The 19,581-nt window shown below is 43.9% G+C and overlaps 1 protein-coding gene across 1 annotated transcript in view; it reads right to left on the bottom strand.

Annotated features, from left to right (window-relative positions):
* Positions 1-17,918, bottom strand: part of TEAD1 (TEA domain transcription factor 1) — a 153,229-nt gene extending 135,311 nt beyond the window's left edge. The window contains exon 1 of the mRNA XM_066320590.1: positions 17,814-17,918. The gene's annotated coding sequence lies outside the window, so the exon portion shown is untranslated. The remainder of the gene's footprint in view (positions 1-17,813) is intronic.
* Between the last annotated feature and the right edge of the window lie 1,663 nt (positions 17,919-19,581).

Below are 19,581 nucleotides of genomic sequence, written 5' to 3'. Positions count from 1 at the left end.
CCTGGCCAAGTTTCATGGCTTTTTGTACCTCTCCAGAGAGCAACCAGAATGAGCTTTTTCATGGCCCAAGCATCCCCAGAAACACACCAGGGTCAGCACAGACCCGCTGACCTTTGTTTGGTTTCCCCAGTCCCACCTGGACAGCTGATTTTGCCTTGCTCCTCACTTTGTTCACCTGTGGACAAGTCTGCCAAACAGGCAGCACAAGTGGGTTTTGCTGCACACAGGCTGCTGGACAGACTTGTGCAAGCAGCCCTTGGTTTACTTGCAGTGTCCGACCAGCGGAGTGAATTCCCAGGTCAACACCTGCACTCAATTTCCCAAAATAAAAAAAGAAAAGCTGCCGGTGTGGGTCATTCTCGGAAGGGATCCAGGGCTCTGTAAGCTGCTGCCTTCTCATGGATCTGGAATCACTGCCTATGATGAAAGCAGCCTATTAACAGTCCATCATAAAACATTCTCTGAGATTTTATGTCCTAAATTATGTATATGATTGCTTGGCCTGTTTGGTGACTTAGTGTGGTGGGAAATCTAAATCACTGCTGTTACACCTCTAACTAAGGATTTTTAAACAATTATATTAATTTAAAAAAGAGGGGAGGAGGGAAGACAAGTTCTCAGAAAAAAAAAAAAAACAAACTTCAAAAAAGCTGTGGTCATTCTTTGAGCAGCCTTAAATATGAACTTGATATATCTTCTGGTCCTGTGACACACCAGTGTCAGCATGTTATTTCTGCAAGGACTGAGACCTATGCAGTCATTTCTGCACTTAAAAATGGTTCTTCACATACATTTTCACAATAAAGCACTTTATAACTGTTGCCTAATTATTGCTTAGAGCATTAAGTAACAAGGTATTATTACTCCAATTTCACAGAAGGGAACAAATCATGGAATCCGAAATACTTATTCTGCTTTTGCGTAGGCTTTCTCATATTAATTAATTATGAGACTTAATTACACTCAATCTCACCACTCCAAACCAATTACAGAAAATTGGGTAAAGAAGCAGGGAAATCTGTCATGGAGGCAATCACTTACACTGACACTTTCCACATAGGTATGTAAGATGACTTTGCAAATATTAACTTGCCCCCTGGAAAGCAAGAGGATGTTTTTTTTCTCTGATTCTTCCCAACTGTCCCTACACCAGTAATCTGAGCTATGATCACTTCTTGCAGCTTCCTCTCTCCACTCTGCCCCAGAAACCAAATGCAAATCTCTGCTCCCTGACTTGTGCCTTAATCACATGATCACCTTCCTTCCCAGAAGCAATAAAATAAAATCTCCAGGCATGTTAAAATCACCAGATTAGAAGAGCTCTAATCGAATGGTTTAAGGGTTGGTCAAAATTGGTATATGAGATGGATAGATAGATAGATAGATAGATAGATAGATAGATAGATAGATAGATGGATGGATGGATGGATGTTGCAAACTGTTTATAGCTTTCATTTATTTTCAATCTACAGCAATTTTATTCACTGAGGTTTTTCCCACAAGGGGAATGGTAAAGCATCACTTTAAAAGTTTTTCTTACATTGGAGTATCTATGAACACCCTCTGCTGAAACACTAATTCACTCTTTCCCACAGCCACAGGGACTCACAACACATTTCAATGCCTTCAACAGCAGCAGCATTCCACAGGGAACCATTCTCCAATTTCCAACTCATGGCTCTTACAAAGATGGACTAAGCCAAGGCAAACCGGCCTTTTTATATTAGTACCAACTGATCCTCCCATAAAATGTGCACATTTAAAAATCAGAGGAGAAACAAGAGCAATTATCTCTTGCAGTTTGTCTAAAGAGCGCTGAGTTCAAGTCTACTTTATTAAAACTGGGCAGAGATATTGAACAGACTGGATTTTTCCCTAATTTTTTTTACTCTGTCTGCCAGTGAGCAAAGTCTTCTATAAAAGACTTTGTGAATAAAAGCATAAATGCAAGCGGAGGAGACTCCATGCATTTACGACTTTGACTTCTCTGGAGCCAAGATTTCACCCAGTCTTCACAGTTGTGACATTTTTGTGCTCAGTCTGGCCTATTCCAGCAGAACACTCAGTCTGTGCTCGTGGCAATTATGCCTTGTTTGCATCACACCACACGACACGCGTGCCACTAGAGTTTCACACGCCGCAGCGTACCACGGTTTATTTTAAATGCTCTCCAGTTCCCCCAGTGAGCCTCATGGCATGGCAGCAGAATGAAATACAATGGGATCTGGCAGGCTGCATTCACAGGACTGTGTTGTAAAAAACAGGCAAAATAAACATTAGCATTTCGACTGTTCCTTGTAGTTTTTCTAAATTTTCTGAAGCAAAACAGAAAATACTTTGCTGAGCCTGAAAAACCAAAGGATTTGCAGCTGCAGTCAAATTAGGCAGTTTTCAAATATACATTCTTCCTTTGCCCAGCAAAGCTTTCTCCCTTCTTTGCCCAGTGACATTTCCCCTGGGCCAGCAAAGGGCAGCTACGGTGTAAAACAATCAGAGATAACTTGGGCACTCAAAAGACTGAGATGTTCAAATCCTCACCTGATGACAGCTTTACCCTCTCCCAAGTAAACTACTACATCTCCTCAGGCCCACCAACCTTCACTCAGGCACAGAGGGTGGGGGCCAGGATCTCCCTCTGGAAGCCTTCAAAGGCACACAGCTCTCTCCTCTGAACATACTGACAACTAGAAACTTTCATGGCTGCGACTGGCTTACCATGGACCAAAAATCCTGCAATAATTTCAGCACACAGCCCTCTTAATTTGGCTCCCATCTTCCAAGCTTCGGAACAGACACTTCCCTCGAATATGCAAGATACAAACTGAATTGTTAAAACAAATATCAGCACAAATTCCATGGTAATGAGAATCATGTCTCTTCCATGCTTTTAATACTAACCCCTGAGCTTAATTATTATATTTAGTGTCTAGGGCAGCAACACTTCCTACTCAGCACCTGTCATGGGTCCAGCAATTAATTGCATACCACTGACCTTCACAGAACACCATGGAAATTTTATTACTGTACAACTCAATTGCAGTCGTACAACAGTGCCCCAGAACTATGTCTTATTACAAAAAAAATCATGTGCTTACAAAAAGGATAGTTGAGCCAACTCAGCTATTTATAATTTGTGAGAATAAAAAACATCTCACAAGGTTTGCAACATACATACACAAAAAAATATTTGCAGCCTTAATACAAGACAAATGTTACCGAGATTCATCTTATAGACAAAAGTGGAATGGAAAATATTCCCTGAAGTCATAATGGCAGGGTTATGCAGTATGCTATTTAAAAGCTATCCACCAATGTCTTCATCCTATTAGCCAGAACTCTATGGTAGAAATTCAATTGGAGGAAGTCAATTAATCGAAATTGTGGTTCCACAACAGAGGGATTGGATGTGTAAGATGAAGCAGTGGAAGGAAAGGACTGCACTTGCACACCTGACTCAGTACCAGGCCCAGGTTTGCCACCTTGGAGTTACCTCTCTGCAACTTTGCTGCTTTGAGGGGGTTACATCCCACTTAACCCCAGCTGACAAAACCAAAACAGAGCCCCACACCGATATGATGAAGAAAATTAACTCCATCCCAGCCAAGAGCAGCACATCTGCCTTATTCTCTTCTAGAAAAAAGCTGCAACTCAGCACATTTCTTCTAAGTTCAAGAGTCTCCTTGCTCCTTTCCAAACCAAAGGGTTCACAAAATAAACAACTGTTGCATGACTACTCAAATTTCAAACTGGCATGCTAATGTAAGAGCTTACGGAAGCCAGGGCAAGAAGACTTTCTCCCTGGTTTCAAGGGCTACATCCAGGATGAAATAACTCGTCACGCCCAGAATTCCAATGCCAGCTTCCAAGTTCCCAGGCTCGAGTGACCCAGCAGGACACAGCCACAAACCTCCACGCTCACAGATCTGCACCTGCTGCAGACTCGGGGAGGGAAAGGGATGGTGCAGGATGTGTCTTGGGCTTTGTTGAAGGCTTTATAGTTGGCACCATCTTTGTGCACTTCCAAAGCATTTCCCAAATTTCCTACTGGAGTGATTGATAGGCAGCAGGCTGGCCACATGCCCATGTGCATGATGAGGCAAAACACTCAACCCCTAAAGTCAAAACCCAAAGGGCACCAAGAGGAAACCACAGAGCAAACTGGAGGTCGCTGCCAAGGCATCGTGCAGTATTTTAATGCAAGTGTGACATCTTCCTGAATTTGCATCTCCTGAACGCCTTGTGTGATTTCCCACAAGCAATGAAAAATGCTTCCCACCATGACAAATTCCTCACATCTCAGGCAATGCGTTTAATTTCACCAAAAGGCAGTTCCAGCTGGGTTCACCACGCCAGTCCAGTTTCACATCTTTTTTTGGTTAAAGATTTGTAATCTCTTCTGCCAGCAAGATTACCCAGCAAACAAAGCTCATCAGTAATGCTTTGCTTTGAAGAATCACCTACACATGGAATAGATGATATCTGCAAGGCAATTCAGAGTTTTGTGATGGTTGAGATTTTGTTGTGAGGGTTTGGGGTTTTTTATCCTAAAAAGTTCATTAAAATTTTTCAGTTGATATAATAGATTCTTCCATCTCTACAGTACAGCCGAGGAAATGAAGTGAAACTAGCTTCATTGTAATGGAAAAGTCACTTCATAATTTAATTCACTTTGCTCCCTAATCACAAATGCTCAGAGAGCACGAGCTAGGGAAGGAAGGTGTAAAGTGATGCTGCAACCTATCATCCACAATTAAAAATCTCCTTTCCTGGAGGAATCTGGCTGGCAAACCAGAATGGAGCACACATGGTATTGAGATTACTGAGAAGTTGTGGGCAAGGCTATGGTCTAGAGGCAACAACCCTGCTCTGTTTGAGACTAAAGCCAAAATCCCCATTGATTTTGCTGACACCTTGGCTTAGATATTCTTGAGGCCTGGTCATAGAACATATTAATACACAGAGAGGTGCCTGCAATGACTTCCTACACAGCCTGGTGTAAAAAAGAAGTTACAAAACGAATGCAAAGATGACAGACAAGCCTCCTTTCTCCCAGCCAGGAAAGCTTTTATTGCCACCTCTTCAACACTTTCACTCCTGCCAGAAGTCCCCTCTGCCCGCCTGGCCCCTCCAGCTGTCCAAAGTGTCTCCTCCAGACAGCACTGCTGAGCAGGCAGAGCATGGATTAAACAGCATTACGTGTTCTTTCTGTCATTCTGCTTCCAGTAATTTAGAAAATCATTTTTCTCATTGTGGATATTTTTAAATAAGGTAAGGGAGATGTTACTCACAGAGAAAAAAATTAAAGATCTGCAAGATGAGAAGATACCAGAAACTTGACAGTACTTTAACATGTCATTGTGGCCATGAATATGTACAGAAGCACACACACAATTAAAGTCGAGTATTTTAGAGGAGGTTTGAAAAAATAAAGCATGTTCAACAGGAAGTCTGTTTAATACAGGATTTAAGCAAGGCTCTTCCATTTGCATAGATCACTTACAGCAACAGCAATTCATTAAATTCTCCCATAAAATCGTGCTATATTTTGTCTAAAGCGACACATTCCTTGCAGATCACAGTGCCTTTCTCATGCTGTTAATAAGATAATCTGTTACATGAGGCTTACAAATCCATTTAAATTGATTTTAATTAATGAATCAATCACTAGCCACTGATGACTTGGTCTACAGAAAGCAAGCAATTCAAAGCCCCAGGCTTCTAATCCAAAACCAAAATCCACATTAGAGCAACAGGACATCTCCCTGATCGATAACAACTCAAAGATGTTCAGTTCATACACATTTAGTGTATGAACTTGATCAAAATGTATCTCCAGATCTTATGCATTACAATTCTGAAATTCAGGACCGTTCAACTAGAAAAGCAATATTAATTCATTTACATTTCTTTGCAAGAGGAAAAAATTAAATCAAGCACAACTATAACCTGTTTCTAAACTTCAGATGCTTATTCCACTTGAAGGTTTTTTTCCCTTTGTTCTTAGACAATCTGTTGTTTAACATTCATTAACAGAGAATTGCATTTATTATGATCACAAACAGGAACAATGCTTTCTACTTTTGCTTTGATGCCGCTGCTATTCTCCAGCGCTCGAGTGCACACAGTTTCCCCTTCAACAGAAAACAGGAAAGAAGCGAGATTTCTGCCCCAAAATCAGCAAGCAGAAGCAGCGGGAAGAACATCCTTGTTATTGTCGTAAGTTAATTATTATAATTATTGTTATTACAAGGAGTTAATTACAATGCAGCGAGTTCAATCCACCACGGGCGGTGTGATGCCCGACACTGCAATCCCTGGAGCGTCAGCATCTGGCTCCCTGTGGCACAGGGGACACACCTGGGGGAGGATTCTGCTCCTGTGTGCACAAACAGCTGGGGCTCCAGCACAGCATCTGGGACTCCAGCGCCACTTGAACCAGCCCAGAGAAAGGCAGGAATGGTGCACGCCTCCCCAGGATCCTCCTGCAGGGATGCAAGCATCTTCCAGAGGAAGAGATGCTCCTTGTCGGAACGTGGTGGGGCAGGAGGGGTGAGACAGGCCAGCTTGCCCCCAGAACAGCCTCGTGTTTGTGCAGCCACACTGTGCCAAGCCCAGAGCACCCTCTGCACTGCACAGCCTCGTGGCACACACCTCTGCACTCACTCCTCAGCCTCACATTAAACCTTTGCCCGCAGAGGCAGAGCAGGAGACACTTGGAGATCACTATAAACTACCTGTACCACAGAAGCTAGTGCTGAGAATTGCAATCACGGAGCACTTACACTGGTGTTGATTTCTTTAAAAGCACTCTGCGCCTTTTTGGCCCATTAGCATCCCTTTAAATATTCTGAGAGAAATCCTGATCCCTCAGATTCAACAAAGCAGCTTGCCTGGATGCTCACTGTCACGCCCGAAGTCCCAGTTCTGCCCGTTTAAATGAAGAGCTCTGTATTTGTTTTTGACCATTACTACATACACAGTTTAGCTAACCCTGTCAAAAGTAGACTTTTTTTTTTTTTTTTTAATGTAGTATCTACTAATCTGTTGATCTCAATACTCTTATTCTTCCTGGTTTGTTAAAAACAAACGATGTTTTGGAGAGAAGAATACAAAGAATAATTAAAGAAGGTGAGCTTGGCCTTGATGTGCTGCTAATGAATTAGAGTGAAATTAACCAAATGATTAGTACAAGATACCAAACTATCTTTCACAATATTTAAGAAAAGCATAAAGGGTTGAACACTTTCCAGGTGTAAACACATTAAGATCAACACTGTACCAAGCCTGAATCCGGCCCCATTAGCTCCAAAAGGTAAACAGTTTCACCCCCTTGCACAGATGTCAGAGCATACAGGCACTCCAAGTTTAAAGGAGAGATTCTGCAGCCAACAATGCTCCACTGACACAGAGACAATCAATGTGTCCTTGATTATGAGGAGGCAAACAGTTTTCACTGAGAAAAAAAAATAAAAGAAGGAAAAAAAAAAAGGAGACTGAAAAACAAATCATGTGTTCTTATTTTCTGAGTTCCAAGTTTGGGTTGGGTTTTTTTTGTTGGTTTTTTTTTTTTTTTTTTTTTTTTTCAAGCCCTTTTGGAGCATTGAAACAGAATAAAAATAGCTTGTTGCACAAGCATATAACAAAGTAACTGCTAAATAAACATTTTAAATTTACTCCTATGTGCTCAGTTCTCACTCCCATTAGTCTTCAGGAGTTGGATAATTTCATTTCTTCCTGTTTTCTGGAAAACTGATTAGATGGGTTTTGTCCAAGAACTGTGCCATAACGTGTTCCCTTTTATTCCACATGCTGAATATGACTGCTGGAAAATGTACTGCAGCACAGAACGCAGTATATGCCAATGCGTCCTGACATTCAAATCAAGACCACAAATTATAAACAGTTTCAGCAAATTGACTCGAGTGCCTTTGTTCCTCAGACATACATCTTCCTATTGCTTACAAAAGCAGCATATACTAACCACGAAGGCTGCTATAGCCAGTACTGGGAAAGGAAGTTATTGAAGCCTGGATTTCCTGCTTTCAGCCCAAGCCAAGAACTGTGAGGCTTGTAGTGGTTTCAGGAACTGACTCATCTAATGATTCATGGATAAGATACTGGTTTTAATATATTTCTGATCATGAGACTCGAACTTCAAAAAACAGTGATGCTGAGTTTTTATTTTAAAGTAAAACAAAAAAGAAGCACATAAATCTGAGCGAACGTTGTCATGGGACAAACGGGCTAATAATTATTAATGTGTTTTACAGTGAACTCTGTTTAAAAAAAAATGGTGTGTTAAACATCCTGGAAATTCATTTCAAGAGAATGTTGACATTGAATTAAAAATCCACTGTCAAAAACTTGAGTACTTTCATTGCAGTCCTGACTGAGCTGAAATTCAAGTGGAGAGCAGCTGGGATATCAGTGCATTTTTAAAGATACCCTTAGGTACAGGTTTGACTGCTACACCCTAATCAATGAACCCTAGAGCTACCACTGTGAAAGAACCCGGGTTTCTTCAGCTGTGGACAGCAAGCACCAGCGAAGACTGGCTGCTCACAAACACTCAGGGAAGTTTTGTTTCAGGAGTGACTGAAACTGCCGAGGTCAATCGTAAAGCAATGACTAACGCTGGATTTTCAGTGCTCTCACACGCACACGCCCCCCTGCATTTTGTGCGAATTCAGAATTCAAGCCCAGCCGTTTTTATGCATTGAATTCTTCCAGAGGAAAACACGCCTTCCAGAGCATCAAAACCCTTTTTGCCCACAACACAAATCTCATCAGTATGCTGTAACTTGAACTGCCAGGCTCTTGCACCTAAAAAATAGCTGGTGATGGAAGCTGAATTCTGCCAGGCTCATGTATGGAAAAGTACTGGTTTACTTTTTAATTTCTGAACTGCAAAGCTGCAGCCACTCACACCCTCGGTGCAGCACGGTGGGGACAGAGGGGGACATTTCCATTTCTGTATTTCCCCCTGTGCTCAACCAGCACAGGGGGGAAAAAATAAAATAAATAAATAGAAAACAAAATGCATCTTGCTCGGCGGAAAAGAAAAAAAAGCAAAGCAAAGAAAAAACCAGCAGTTAAAACACTTGACAAGAAAAGGCCAAAGTGCGCTCCGTGGCTGGCAGTCATTTTATGGCTATAGTCCTACAGCAGATTTACTTAGATGACGTCAGTGGCTCCAATCCAGCTTTTCTTTGGTAGCATTTACCACTTGCCTCTTGAAGCCTCCACTATGCTACAGAGCAGTAGACCATAATCAAAATTCCCTTTGTGAAATAGAGTTTACCTCAGGGCACAGAGGCATTGCGAGCTGAATTGCAGGCTCTTCACCCTGTACTGCATGCCCAGAAATAAATAACCTACAATACTGTACTCTCCTTAATACAGAAGGACCATTAAAAGCAGCCTGCTACCTAAAAAAGGGTCCTTTAATTTGTTTCAAAATCTCTGAAGCCAGAATATTAGTTAATTTTCCAAGCAACCAAGAACTATAATAATTCTACTACCCTTTGGACTTCTTCGTATTGTTTTTAGAGATTTCGGACGATAAAGTTATTTATGGGTCACTGTTTTACCAGCAAAAATTATTACTAGTGCTGGAGGCTAAAGAGAATCTGTATAGGAAGCTGCATATTTAAAACTCTCTTCCAAATTGTGCCCCTTCAGCTGCTTATCTACAGCTGCTCAGTAAGCATATAGTAAGTATGCCAAGAAGCAGAGCAAGAAATTACTGTGCATAAGTAATAGTCAATTTAGTGAGCAAAATGCACATTATTTGGAGCTGTGCATTTCCATTCACAAAGCAGTGGCTGAAAGCAATGGAATACCAGTAAAGCCAAGTCGAGGAGACACCGAATAAACCAAAACTTCACAGGCTCCGAAGTTGAATCAAAATAACCCCCACAGCCAGACGAGAAATGTGTCTTAGGGCACCAAATAAATAGAGATTCGTTATGTTTTAGCAGACCCATCAATCCGAAGACAGCCCTGCTCATTATGGGTGGTAACCAGATACATTAGTGAAGTGAAAATTGCCTCTCACAGTTAAGCACTTAGGAATAACTCACAGGGAAGAGCGGAAAGACTCCCTATCCCTCCTTTCCCAGGGTCTTTGCTCACCTTGCCCCTAAATCACACCACGGTGAGAGATCACAGGTCTAACGTGCAATGGGCCAGCAGCCAAAAAACGCTACTGGCACCCAACTGCATGAGTCACACCATGGACCTGAACTCTAAATCTGAATTTAAAACAGATTTAAAATTCGGGGGCAAGCCCCAAACCTGCTCGAAGTGGACAGGCACACAGCTTTCATGTCCCTGCAGAGAAACCAGAATCCCTCTAGCAGCCTCAGATGCCAAGCCAAGGGCAGGGAACCTTCCTCATTTTCTGCAGGTGCCAACATCAGCTGAGGCAGAGCAGTAGGGTGAGAACACCACCTCTCACTTCAGTGCACACCCAGTTGGCCCCTGGCTGCTTTGTCAGCTCCTGCCTTTTTCCAGGCACTTCATCTGGGTGGACTTCAGTGAAATGATGAAGAATGCCACTGCTCAAATCGCTCACATTTCTCTGCTTCAAATGGCCAGGAGGAAAACTTACTTCTCTTTGACCCCTTGTCATTACTAAAAAGAAAAAAATAAAAAGTGGTGTCGGCAAACAGATTCAGAAGATGATTGTAAATTTCTTTGAGAGAGAACCCAAGTCCTTTTTTCTTGGTCATTGAGGATCTGGACATGAAAGGCACTGCAAGCACAAGTGGCCCTTTCTTTTTACTATCCAGGGCAAGGAAGGGCTGGGAGCAGCAGGAAAGGGACCCCACAGTGCCACCACGTCCCTGAGCAGCAGCAGAGGACACGGGTGAGGAGAACCCGGCAGGATGGATTGCAAAAGGAGGGAAACAAAGAAACCAAAAATGACAGGGATCCAAAGGCAGGAGCAGTGGTGCCCCAAGAGCAAGTCTGGGTATTCCCAAGGAAAGAGGAGGGTCCAGGCAGGCAGGGACAGCTGTGGTGGCCTGCGAGAAGAGCCAGCCCCAGCCTGTGGGGCAGGAGACACAGGAATGTGCTGCAAGGTCAGAGAGCAGCACAGGCACATCCAGCCCTAAGGACACCACGGAGGCACTGAATGGAAGGCTGTATTTATGGCTGGAAACTTCTCCTGCAACAAAATAATGACTCCCAAAGGAAGACAGGGCCACGGGGAAGATGAAGGAACTTCCATTGACTCTCCCAGTCTTCTCCAAAGCTTTCGTGGCAAAAGCAGGGGGGGAAAAAAAGATCGGCTGACAGCAGATATAGGGACATGACGGGTTTTAAAGGTTAATTTTTTTGAAATAATGAAGGTAAACCCAGGGATGTGGAAAATGAAACTGTTTATAGAGTTTTGCCTTTTTATTTTAAACTGTAAACCAGCTTTAGGGAAAAAAAAGTCTGATACTGGTGATAGATTAAGTGTGACTAAAATTTCTTTTCTCCCATTAATTATTGTCCCAGATCACCTTTTTTTTTTTTTTTTAATTGAGATAGACATAACAGAAGCTTTAATCCCCTAAACCTCTATGAATTTACCTTTTCTTCCAAAGTCTGTTCTGACATTTTCTCCCCTCAAAACCAAAATGTCATTCCTGAATTATAATCTCCCAACAGAAAGACAACCACGTAAAAAGAAAGAAAAAAAAACAAACCACCAAACAAACCATGCTAGCTAATTCCAAAAATAAGCACCACTGTTCAAAGCACCATGAGGTGAATGAATGGTGAGAGATTCCACCAAGGGAATAATTGTGATGTCTATAATGTTGAGGAATAATTTGGCACCAGAAGTACCCAAGGCCATATTGGTTGGCGATTCAAACACGAAGCATATCAAAACACTACTGATAAGCTAAATTAACAGATAGCTTATCTGAAGCATATACTGGCCATATGGTGCCACAACTTCTGTTGCCTGTTGCTGGCATAACAATAGGCTACTGCAGTCTTAGACTGGAAGCACTATTTGACAAACTGTCAACAGCATTTTTTTTTTTTTTTTTTTTTGCAGAGCTCTAGGGCAATGGCACACTCGCCTATTTGCATTTTTTTTTTAAAACAGGTGAACAAAGAGTAAACCAGATGTCGACTTTAGAAATCGAGCTGTCTGGATCAGGAGATTTAACAGAGGCAGGCATACTGCTACAGCTCAAATCTAGACAATGAGCTTTTCTAAAAACACTCTGGCCTAGGGGAGTGGCTATTTAAAACACTTGGCTTCTTTTATTTCAGCACTATGGAAGTGAATTCTACTCTTAAGTGCCAGCTCAAATGAAGTCATTTTGTTTCACTGGGGCTTTCTTTGCATTTCAGAAATGTAGCATGTACCGTAGTAACGGAAGAGACAAAAAAATAGGGGGGGGAGTGTGTGATGTGGAAACCAGCAATTTGATCACACACACACACAAAAAAAAATCTTTGAACGGACGACTCAAGTGCACGTTACATGAAATTTACTTTTCCCGCTTAAAAAAAAAAAGAACACAAACAAATGAACACAACCAAAACAAAACTAACAACAAAAAATAAAACCCAAACCACTTCTGAGCGCTTTAGAAAGACCTGATATTTACAACCCCCTCAAGCTCCACAAAGACAAGCAAAACTGACCAGTAAAGGCCATTTCCAAGGGGACTTGAATATGTTACAGGAACACATTAATACCGAAAGTAGCATGAAAGTTGTCTTCCTGCTTTTTTTAAACAAATAATTCTTACTATTTGAGGAGGAAAAAAAAATCTTGAAACGACACAGTGATCTACTCAATCATTTCAAAAATTGACAAAATAAAAACGACTGTCAATCAATATATAGTAGGTCTGTCTATGATATTCAATTATGAAAATGTGCTTTTAGCTGTGTTCTGTAGGAGTGTGAAAGACATAATGAGAAAAATAGATAAGTTTCTGTTCTAATATTCTGTTCTGCTTTGATAGGCAGTTATGGGAACATATTTATTTTCTGATTTATACCCAGCTAAGTATGTAGCATTTTTAGATTATCTTTTCAAATTGTTCTTGAACATTCTCAGCTTAAAAAAAAAAGCAACCTCCTTTCATGTTAAGTTGAGATTGCACTTGAACTCCTTCCAAAAGCCAGAGCTGTACTGAATTATGATAATTAGAAAGCTGTGCGCATAAAAGGCAGCACAGTTGATGCATTTAAAAAAGTTCATGCCAGAGAATATAAGTTCAATATGTTCTCACATAATTAACATTTCCCATCATTAGCAGCAGTTTTCAGTTCATGTATCTGTAAAAACAACAGCACTCGTCATTGTTTTAGATTCCCAGTCAATAGCATTTTAATAGTTTTACACATAATCCCAAACTTTCCTTCCCTTCCCCCTCCCTGCACATGGAGATTTCACATTCTACCTCCTGGCCTGCTAGCAAATAAACTTGGATTCGGTGCCCCTGTGCTCCTGCAGCCACACAGACCGGCTCTGACCCGAAAGTTTAGGGAAAACCTAACGAGAGCCAGAAATCCAAGAGGGCTGTTGCAAAGGTCCGGCAGGACGCAGGGGGAATAATCACATTGTTCCAGTAAACAATGAGCAGAAGACAAAGAATAAAAAGTTGTAGGTGATACCTTGGACTGGACAGGAGCCAAACTAAAACAGGCTGCCTCTGACAAGGCAGGCACAGGCTGGAGGGACCAGGAAATGGGGTCACAGCCCAGCGCCAACCGGGCAAGCAACTGCAAACCCTTCCCACACTCCGCGGATTTCCATCGCGTCCCGGACGCGTGTGCAAAAATTCACCCAGCAAACGGCGGCATGTAGCACATGATGGGCCCTCTGTGAGCCTTCCTGGGTACAGTAACTCCAGTCAGTCGACAGGAGCCAGGTTTGACTTCAATCCCTGTGGTTTGAAATTAATATAATGCTGGTGGAACATTAATAACCTGATCCAACCTATAAAAGTTGCTGGATCTGCATCAATGCAGGCAGAAATTTGGGCTTTACCAATAACGAGATGAAACTCACAGTGATTGCAGTGGAATCAGGACTTCACAAAAAATGAGAAGTTTGCTGTATGAAATCGGAAAACACTTAGCCGAATTTTATGTGACAGATCCGAGAAGCAGATTTGAAGTTGCTGCCTCAAAGGACTTAAGTCTGCAACTTTTCACTCTCTTCTGTTTTGGAAATGAGCAATCATTCAAACCAAACACGAAGTTATTCCAGGAAATACTATTCCATCCTTGTTCCACTTGCAAAAGTCAAAAGGAGTTTTGTCCAAGAACAGAGAGCAAGATATGGTCATAAAGTGGGAATAAATTGCAGAGATTTTTCTTCTAAAACTGTGTCTTCAGCACAGCTTAGAGTCAGTTTGCTTTATAATTAATAATGCCATTAATCTGTTCATATATCACAGGATGCAACTTAAATTGTACAGCACTAAAACAAACTGCCACAAACCCAATAACAGCCCTTGCTTGCAGAGAGATGATTTACCTCCCAAAAGTTCTAAAATTTTGTTGAGATTCAAACAGTTTTTTAACAGTAAAGGGCTGCAGTTTAGCAATATGAAACACCCCAGCTCGTGGCAAGCGCTAACGGCAAAGTGCAACACGGCGACACGACAGAAATTAAACCTCAGATCCCAGAAAAAAGGACAATTTCTCTCATGAAAAGGTAGGTCCCCGTGACGAGCTGGGGACTTCAAAATAACTTTTAAAGGGCCAGTTTTCACCCTCATTACAGCCAACGTAATCCAGCAACAGGCCGTATGAGGTTGATGGAATTAACCTGAATTTAGACCAGATTTCTGAAAAGTCAGCCCTCACCTCATATTTGCATGTGCTCTGAATAAGAGCCTGAATGAAGTGAATGATCAGCTGCTAATAGAAATTTGCCTTCAAGTCTTAGGCAGATTACAAGTTAAGCAGAACATAAGCCCTGAGCAGAAATTTGAAAAAGTATGTGTGTCAAACCAATATTCTTTTAAATCAAAGATGTCCTTCTTTAGACATCAAATATCACACTAACCATGCACATAAAGCACATGCTGTAAATATCTTAGTATTTGATCCAGCAAATGTTTATTTCTATGAGTCATCCTGGTCACTTTAACCTGAGCAAGGATTGGATCCAGCCAATATTCTCTTCTTAAATAAATGGAATCACTACGGAAAAGACAGCTTTTAAACCATCTCTGGAGGGGTACAGGATTAATATCCATGACATGAAGAAATACCAGTTAGAATGAGTGAGATATATATATTATATATATACACACACACACGGTATGTATCCAGTAAGAAACCATGTGCTCGTAACAGGTTTGAGCGTAACCTTCTCCCAGACACACACATCCAGAACTGTACAGTAAATCTCCATCTTTTGGGAAAAGTCTTAGGCACCTTCTAATAAAATCAGATAACTTCTGGTGAAATTCTTCCAGCAGTGTAACCATCCTACTTTACAGACTGAAAACTGACAGCTGTATCATGATACATGACTGCATGTTTTTTACCTTTCCCTTTTTTTTTAAATGAAAGATGCCAGCATTTCTCTACAGCTCCAGTTTTTATTCTGTATTGCCTGTACCATACCTTGAAAGCTCGCTTACAATATTATCACAAAGGCAGCTTAAACAGAAAGAAGGAAGAAATTATTTTTTTTTTTCCTCAGCATGTGACTCAACTGAACTTAACTTTTTCAGGCATGGACAAACAAAGCCCAGAAACCACTTTAACGATATCCAAAACCACGACAGCATCCAGCAGCAACAACAAAATCCCACTGGTTCCAAGTGACACCAAACACACTACACACATGCTCTGACATCCCCACACATCACAACACACTATCATTGCTCAGCTGGACACTCACGGCCAGGGCCACTTTGTAATTACGTTTCTGCTGTTCTTTTCTAGCTGTTTTAATTAAAACTCCTTTAAGCGCACTCTGTCTTTACTAAGACTCCCGTCAAATCAGCATTTTTCCCTTGCTTCAGTGCTCCTGTACAGCCCGCTCAGCGCCAGCTAAGGAACTGTGGAGAACATAAAACCACAGTTTGAGCCTCAAGAGCTGTAGTTCCACTCTCCTGGCTGAAAAGGCCAACAATATTTACTCCACCAGGATTTACCAATAAGCAGGATCGATGCTCAAAGCACACCGAACGTGTCCAGAGATAAAGTACTTGCCAAAGGTATTACTAGATTGCTAAGAAGAAAAATTGAAAGAAATCCTTTGCATGCCCAACCTACCACAGCATCCAAAATTTCTGCTTGGTCAGCTGATAAAAACCTGGAGCGAACAAAAAGCAGAATTATCCCTACCAGTACAGAAAACACTTTATGACCTAATTAAACACCAGTGCAGTGTGAAAAGACGTGTCTTACCACAAAGGCAAAAAATAAACACACCTCTGAAACATTTGCCCTTCGTGAAAATAATTTCAAAAAGTTGATATTAAAAACTTGCAACTTCAGAATGTGATCCAAATATAAAATCTTCAGTTTTGTGTTTCAAGAACACCCACTGTATTAATTTCTGTATTTCTATTCCCAAATAAAGGAAGCGTTTGTGTGTATATAAAAATATATATGTTCACATACAAACAAACATGCAAGTTTCCCTCCCACCCCAAGAAGTAATTTAATACCCAGGTCTGTGTCATTTTTAATAGCACCATCTTACCATCAGTACAATCTAATATTCTGTAATGGTATTCCCCAACTATTTATAGAGATAGAATACATCATACATTACAGACACGCATTCCCAATCTAGGGTTGTAAGAAGAACCCTACATAATTTTAAATTAAGTCCTAATGTAATTATAATCATTTTTGTTTTCATATTCAATTGCAGGTAGCACTTAGTTATTTACATGAATTTTCCTCTTCGAGGCATTCCCACAGAGATTTCCATACTGGATGTGCTGCAGAATAACTGAGCATGCAGCCAGGCAGAGCAGCACGTTATCCACACAGCTCCCAACTTTGCCACTACCCAGCTCTGTGAAACCGCTAACTGGCAATATTGCATTTCCAAACTTTATCAGCACGAAGAGAAAGCAAACATGCTCCTGCTAATACAGCTGCATATGTACTTTTTTTCTCCCTGAGGCTCTGCCATTTCGACTTACATCTCTTATAAACGCTGTTTTAAGTCAGAAAATACCAGTACAATCTGATGTTTCTTGGCCTTCCTTGCCTAGAAAGGAGCAGTTAAAAAATGCTGGGAGCCATTTACATTCAGAGAGCGCAGGGCAGAACTGCTCCCTAACTTTCCAGCACTTCTGGAGGTCACTTTTCATTTCTTCATATCAAAGGCAGGCACTTGTTTCTAATAAGTTAACAACTCTCCCGAGAAACGTGGGTGGCTGGTATTTCATTGTTTCATAAATATTTTTACACTGGTAACACCGTTCAACTTAAAACAGATTTCAAGAGGAGAAAAAAAAAAAAAAATCACGACTAGGACCGTGCTCAACAGAGGCAGGAGCGCAAACTTTTTTTCCTTGGTGAAAACAGAGATATTTCCCCCCTCCTCTCGCTTTATTTCGCCTCGCTGTTTTTGTTTGGTTGTGTGGAGGGGGCCGCTTTGTTTTAATTTGGGTACAAAAGGCGCACTGTATAAGTTTTCCCTCCCCCTTGGAAGTGTACTTCCTTTGAAAGCGCTCCTCCGCGAACAAAGGCTGCCACCGGCCCTCCGCACCAGCGCCGGGGACAGCTGTGCGATGGAGCTCTTCAAAACCTCGCCGAGAGACGGGGGGGGAAAAAAACCACCGAAAACAAAACCCTGCGGTTCCTACCGAAAGGAAGTTTTCCAGGGACAATCTCCTCGGTGTTGCTGTAACTGCGACTTTGTCTTTTTTGGATACAATGTTTCTGCTGACTCCCGAAAATTTTCCACTTGAATGTGCAATTAACCAGCAGCGGCGGCAGCAGCAGCAGCAGCAGCTCTGGAGAAGGAGGAGAAGCAGCGAAAAAAGACATTCCTTCTTTCATCTTTTAGAGGAAAACAACCGAGGGGAGGGAGGCGAAGCTGGGGGCAGCGCGGCGAGCGGAGCTCCGCGCCAGGCCGGGCCGCCGGGGGATGGCTGCTGAGAGCTGCGAGCCTCCGCGCCCAGCCCGGGGCTGCTCCCGGCTCGCTCGCTGGCTTCCCCGCGGAAAAAAAAAAAAAAAAAAAAAAAAAAAAAACCCAAAACAAAACAGAAAAAAAAAGCCCCAACAAAAAAATGTGAAAAATGCCAAGGATCGGTGCGCGCGTGTGCGAGGGGGGAGAGCCTCTGTGCGAGTGTGTGTGTGTGTGAGTGAGTGCTAGCGGCGTGTGAGCGCGCCCGGTGCCGGGCGGTGACTCAGGCCACTGAGTGCGAGCGGGGGAGCGGAGCGGAGCGGAGCGGGGCGGGCGGCAGCGCCTGTTGCAGCTCCGGCCGCGGCCCCGCAGCGCCACAACTCCGCGCCGAGCAACTTCTCCCCCCAGGCGCGGCCCCCGGCCCGCCTGCCCCGGCACCTGCGGGGGCTCCGGCCTCCCCCGGGCCGCCCCCGGCCGGGACGGGCCCCCCGCCCCGCCGCACAAAGCGGCGTGCGCGCCCCGGCCGCCCTTACCTCCGCGCCGCGGGCCCCTCCGCGCACCGCCAGCGCGCCGCGCTCCGACGGCAAAACTTCGCCCGCCGCCCCCGGGCCGCCCCGGCTATTTATGGCCCCGCGCCTATTTTTAATCCGCCGCTTGGCTATTTATACCGCGGCCGTAGGTTGCCGCGGGCCGGCGGACGGAGCCCTCGGAGGATGAGTTGCTGCCCGGCCGGCGGCGGGGCGGGCCGGGCTCCCGGCCGGGCTGCGCGGCGCCAGCGATGCGAGGAATGCGCGGAATGAGGGGAGGAATGAAATGAACGCGGGAGCGGGGCGGCCGCGGGGCGGAGCGCGGCCCGCCGCCCCCTGCGGCCGCGGGCGGGCGGGCGGGGCCGCGGGCGGAGCCTCCGCGCAGCGCTGACCTCATAGGGGAGCCCGCGGGAGGGGGCCCGCAGGCCGGCGGGGGCTCCGCCGCACCGGGACCGCCGCGCCGGCCTCGGGGGCACCGGCGGGATCGCGGCGCCGGCCTCGGGGGCACCGCGGGGAGATGCCGTCCCGCACGCCCCGCCGTGGAGCGCCGGCCGGCTCCGCGACACGGCGTGCGGTGCTGTGAGCCGGAGTTCCGAAGGATGCGCTGGGTGGGGGTCCGCCCTGGGGTCCGGCTGGGGAACGGCTCGCCGGGGAAGCTCGGGCTACACACGCTCACATCCAACCCCTGGGTGCCCTGCCAAGCCCGGTGCAAACCGATCGCTAAGAAACGCGTGTCCGTGTCCAAAAGGCACCACAGAACAACCCACACAGCATGGGATGAGAAGACATCACACCCCAAATCGACACGGACACAGCATGGCCCAGGGGTCCAGTCTTCACCCTCAGTCCGGATCCTGACCTTTCTCACAAAACTGACCCCAGATCCAGATTTCACAATGCCAGTTTTGCACCACTGAGCCTGAGTGCCACTGGACTATCTGTACCCTTCTTGTCTTGTGCAACCCAAGCCCCAGAAAC

This window comes from Sylvia atricapilla, chromosome 6, assembly GCF_009819655.1.
Source record: "Sylvia atricapilla isolate bSylAtr1 chromosome 6, bSylAtr1.pri, whole genome shotgun sequence".
Taxonomy (NCBI): domain Eukaryota; kingdom Metazoa; phylum Chordata; class Aves; order Passeriformes; family Sylviidae; genus Sylvia; species Sylvia atricapilla.
The sequence above is the reverse complement of the archived record's forward strand: the minus strand, read 5'-3'. Positions and strand labels throughout refer to the sequence as shown.